Genomic DNA, 5,532 nt, shown 5'->3' with positions numbered 1-5,532 from the left:
GTCTTGTAGTAGTTTATGACCATTCAATCTCATCATCCCTTGGGGCGCTCTGGTAAACAAACATTCTACCAGATCTTGGTGGTCACCCCTGATAAACTTGTAGGTGGCCATTAGATCACCTTCGAGCCTATGCTTTTCTAGGCTAAAGAGCCCCATGGCTCTCAACCTATCATCGTAAGGTCTGTTTTCCTGACCTCTGATCATGCATGTGGCTCTTCTCTGGACTCTCTCAAGCTGTTATGTTTGTGTACATCACTGTCATAAAAGTGTTTGGGCAGATCTTTTTCAGAAAGTAAACATTTTCTAAGAAGAAATTAGAGAAGAATATTTTACACGGTTGATGTTTAGTTAATTGATTATAACTAATATATAGTTAGGTATGGATTTCAGGAGAAAAATACGATAAAATGAGAAGGATGAATAAAATACTGGAAATAAGTAAAGGAACTAGAAGAGAATGATCACCTCTTTATAATAAACATTTTCTTTGACAGAAATAATAATGACAATTAGTATCTGTTGATCAGAAGCTAATCACTGTAGCTTTTTAAGATCTTAGTTTGCAAACAAGATATGAGAGTATAGTCTTTATTTTCAGGAAAGATAATCTAAAGCCAGCTATCAGAACTGTACAAGACTAAAGATTATAGAATGAGAGATGTTACTGAATGGTAGAGTTGCTCTAGCAGTGACAATTTGTTTGGTGATTAAATGAAAAAATTATAACACACACACATGCACACACACTAAAATCAAAGTGCAGAATTCTATTACTAGCTATGATGCCGGATCTGTCAAAAATGCTTTTTGACATTTTAAATATATCTAAACAGGCATACTATCCAAATACTTGTTTTTAAGTATGTGGATAATATGCCAGAGGATATTGGGAGACAAGACTCTAGTGGATTTTGTCAACTGGAAGAAAGAATAACTTACACATCATAAGGAGAACTGTATTGAAGTACATGCATCATTTGGGTACTAGATTAGTGCTCCATGTTCTCAGAAAAAAGGGTATAGGATATATTTGTAAAAGACCAAAGAGTAAGTACATACTTAAGTATAGCTTTAAATATTAGTACCTAGGGTGATGTAGGGATATATGTGTGAGCCCTTACCTTCTCACGTGGGGGCTAGAGTGGTAGTAGCAGTACAGTTTGCTGCTTCCTTAGTGAAAGCTTCCCCAACCTGGACAGTGGTGGAAGTGCAGAATCCCAGAGGGCTGCTATTCTGGTGGCTCTGCTGCATTGGCACCCAGAGCTTGTGCTCCACCCTCTCAAGTTACACCATTAATATTTACAATACATAAGTGTTATGTTCATGATATTTCTGCAAAAGTATTCTATAAAATGTGTGCTATATAATATATACATTTTTTAAGAAAAACTAAAGTGTATGTATTTGTGCACATCTAAAGAAATCATATACATATTATAGACTTATGACAGGATAGTTTAATTTCCATTGATTTCCACAAGGCCAAGATTTCAGCCAAAAAAAAGAACCAAAACATCTGAGTTTGAAGCAAGAAGTCTGTTTTTACCTCCTCTTAAATTTTAGGGGAAAAAAAACTTGCTGTGATTTAGGATCAACCTCCATGGAGATGAGGTTCATAATTGTATTTCAGTTATGCTATTTCTGTAGCATTCTATGATTTTGGTCCAATAGGGTATCTGATAATAGTGTTTACCAAAATGTTAGCTGAGTATTAAAATAGATTTTTTTTTTGGAGGAAATGTAAGGGATCAGTATTTGTTTGAATTAAATGGGAGAGACTCAACTGGTACCTCCCTTCAGAACATAACTTAAATATATTTTGTGAATTGGAAAAGATTATTTAACTTGTAATGTTTATCTTTAATTTCGTTATTGAATTACCTAGAAATCCCCTAAGGGTTGTTGGTTGTAGCCATGTTGGTCTAAGGATATAGGAAGATAAGGTTCTTTCTATAGTAGAAAGTAGATATGGAGTAGACATGGTATCTTGTATTAAACCAACTAATAAAAGATGTGCCTGAAACTTGTGTTTGTGTCTGAAAACTTGCAAAGAACAATTTTTCCAAATATTTAGTTGGTCAAATAAAAGATATCACAGAAATGCCCCAATACTTTAATCAGTTTACAAAAGCTTTATATAACCTAATTGCCTGCAACAGCGAGCAACTAGATTTGATGACTCAGGAAGTCCCTTCTCCTGGGTATCACAAGCAAGGAGCTATCCTATATTTATCACCCAACTGAAGCCACAGTTCTCCTGCCTGAGTGTGCTTTCTGAATGTGTTTTTAACATTATCTCAGTAGTTATGAGTAAACAAAACCGTAGTAGACTTTTTTCAGCTGGAATGAAGGAAAGCCTTAAAAAATGAGAAGTGTGTCGGAATGTATCATCTGGATAGTGAAAATTAGGGCTGTGCGAAGCTTCAGTAGCCAATTCCATTCGGGGACCAAATCTTCAAACCTGAATCAAATCTGGAGACACAATTAAAAACTCTGAATCAATGCAGAAAAGATTTTGAGATTCAGCCATAGACTAAACAGGCAGCTGATAGCTGCCTCCAGCTGGTAAGTCTGTTGGGGAAGTGTGAGGGAGGGATTGGGCCTGGGGCTGGGACAAGCTGCCAGGTCAAGGTGGGGGGGGCATGTTACTCAGGGAGCGGGGTGGAGGAGGCATGGGATGCAGGTGCAGCAGTGCTTGGAGCAGGGCCTCTGCCCTGCTGCCGCTTGCCCAGCTAGCTGAAGCAGCGCTGAATCTTTCGGATCTGATTTGACTGAATCAAGTCAGGACAGTGTTTCAAATCTTCAGATCCAAATCACGGTCCTCCAAATCACTGTCTTCCAAATCAGCCGAATCCAAATCCAAAGTGAATACTTGCTGCTTCACACAGGCCTAGTAGAAATCATGTTTTCAGAAAGTGCCTATATATTTCTAAGTACCAGAGCCTGGTACAGGAAATACTGGAAAACCTTCAAGAACCTGATTCCCTGCCAGATATCTTGGCTGAAAATATTCACGTGCTTATAAGAATTAGCCATTTAGAAATTCATGCATTTTCAGTCACATCTTAGGCAATGGCATAAAAAACATGTAGAATGTAGAAGAAGGGGCTTTCAGGATTTTATGGTTGAATCTACTTGAAAGCATGCAGCAAAAATATTTTACTTGTTTTCTTTTTGAAAGTTATTGACGCTGGACTAACTGAAAAACAACCAAAGAATAAAGGTAGGATTTATTTCCTGTAAAGAAAATTAAGGAAATTCCTAAATAGAATAAAAACATAATTATTTAGAATGAGTTTTGGGACAGTATAATTATTTTAAAAGCATTCCTTGAATAATAAAAACAATATCCTTATTTTTATATAAATGCAGAAAAATGATTTAATATGAAGTTAAATTGGTTTAATATAACCTTTTATTTTTCCTTTTTTGTTTCTGTTAGCAAAATATCTCTATGGATTTAAAACATTTATATTTAACATGCTTCCTGTAGAATTATGCTTACTGATATCACTTTGGTTTAAAGATATCACTATCAGAATATTGCTGTCTCTAATATCATCCACATGGATAGCAGTTTCTGTGTATTTGCAGGAGAAAAAATGGATAAAGGTGTTCTTACATCTTCTACCAGCATCCATTGGTTCATAGTTGTTCTGGTCCTTATTCTAGTAGGAGCTGGATGTGCAATATGTTTCTACTTCAAGAAAAAATAGGCAAAAACAACAAGCTATTGCAACTGAAATGAGTAACATACAAGGACATGTGGATTATCATGAGTGAGGTGAACACAGTCATTCACAGTGAAAAAAAATGACTGGATAATATATGGCAAATGTTAGTAAAATTAAAGCAGCTGGAAGAAATTAAATCATAGACCAGCATTACTTTCTGTTACCAACTTAGTAATATTTGTATTGTAAGTATATATGTATGTTTGCAAGGTATACACAATATAATGGATACTGATTATTCATTTTATAGTTGTGCAACACTTCTAAAAGTCAGTTAAATTAAAATATATAGTGTAAGCTGTTTATGAAGTAGGCAAATGCATAATATTTAAATATTTAAAACACAACGTTCAATAACATTCCAGATTTTACCGAGGTCTGAGCTACTATCACTCAGGAAGGGCATTCTGGTTATGCAAATTGTGAGAATTTGCCCTGAAAAGTATCCATCCAGCTCCACTCCAGAGATCACACAGTTTTACAGCCAGGGCTGCATGTAATCTCTGCATTTAAAAGATTATGGGGGAAATGTTTGCCCCAGTGGAGTCAGTGGGAAAACTGCCATGGATTCCAGTTACTTAAGATTTTATCCTGCATATCTGTTTCAGTCAGAATAACCTTGGGAGAGCTATATTCATATGTTGATAAAATTCAATGGAAAAACATTTATAGATTTTTCAGTATATCACTTCAGAACTACAGTGTATCTGTAATGTGTAAAGACAGAACATTAATAAAATTCCAGCTTCACAATTTTAGATTTACACAAATCTGATGATAAAAACTTAGAACTTCTGTCCCATGTCAGTTACAAAATTTATATTTGACTTAATATATTGGTAAAAAGAACAGTTTCCTTTCTTTTGTGCCATCAACTTCAGTTCCATTAACTAAATAACACTGGAAATTTTTCTACAGTCTTCTATTTTTTTTATAATATTCTGCAAACACAAATATTTTCCTATAAAATTCAAATCAGCAGTAAAAATAATTTAAGAAAGTGATGTGTTCTTTACACAATCCTATTTAAGTAATACTGAATTAAATGGACTTTTTTGTGATCTAGCTAAGCATTTATTTGTGGCTATGACCTGGCTTTGGCTTCTAGCTTTCTAAATTAGAGAAATAAAAGAGATATAAAATGATACTTAAATGAAGTCCTTTTTCATTTTTGTTTCAATTTAATTTGGTTGCATATTTCATTACAGACCTTTCCAAACATGCCTATACCACTCTGACTGCCATATGATACACCTGTAGAACCAAACCCAGTGACCCATCTACATTAAAAACCCTTGACTTGCTCCCCACAGGCGGTCTAGCCCCTTCCGCATGCTCACCTGATCATCAGGATCCAAGACTGGGCTTCCATCTAGCCAGATGGAAGCTACAGTACAGTCAGAACTCATTGATGCTAAAGAAGATGCCCACCAGTGGCCCTTCTGTATACCACCTCCTGCTTCTACTGCCCATAATGAAAGTACAGGTGGAGACACAAGTAGTGTATGTGATTCCTAGAAGGGGTCCTCTAGAGGAAAACAAGAAATTTAAACTGAGTCCTTCTAGGAATCAGTCTGACCACTACTTGTCTTTTCTTTTTTACTTCATATATGCAGATCAGAAAGGTAATATATATATATATGAGCAGGGGCAGCCTGCATGGCTGAAGGTGACCTTAGTGTCACCTCAAAATAGAATTGTTGATGTAACCCTAGGGTGCTCAACCTCCAGCCTGTAGGTCAAAAGCAGCCCATAGAGTCATATGTATCTGCTTCCCAGGGCTCCTCATGGACAGGGA

General features: G+C 35.9%; 1 long non-coding RNA gene across 1 annotated transcript; it reads left to right on the top strand.

The window, feature by feature from the left end:
* The first annotated feature begins 867 nt into the window (after positions 1–867).
* LOC109308136 lies at positions 868–4,881 on the top strand. The gene is made up of 3 exons (XR_002100496.1): positions 868–1,047; positions 3,182–3,223; positions 3,595–4,881. It is a non-coding gene; the product is annotated as an uncharacterized LOC109308136 (long non-coding RNA).
* Positions 4,882–5,532: the final 651 nt, after the last annotated feature.

Source organism: Crocodylus porosus, unplaced genomic scaffold (assembly GCF_001723895.1).
Source record: "Crocodylus porosus isolate Cpor-Errol unplaced genomic scaffold, CroPor_comp1, whole genome shotgun sequence".
Taxonomy (NCBI): Eukaryota; Metazoa; Chordata; order Crocodylia; family Crocodylidae; genus Crocodylus; species Crocodylus porosus.
This window is presented reverse-complemented; position numbering and strand designations above follow the sequence as displayed.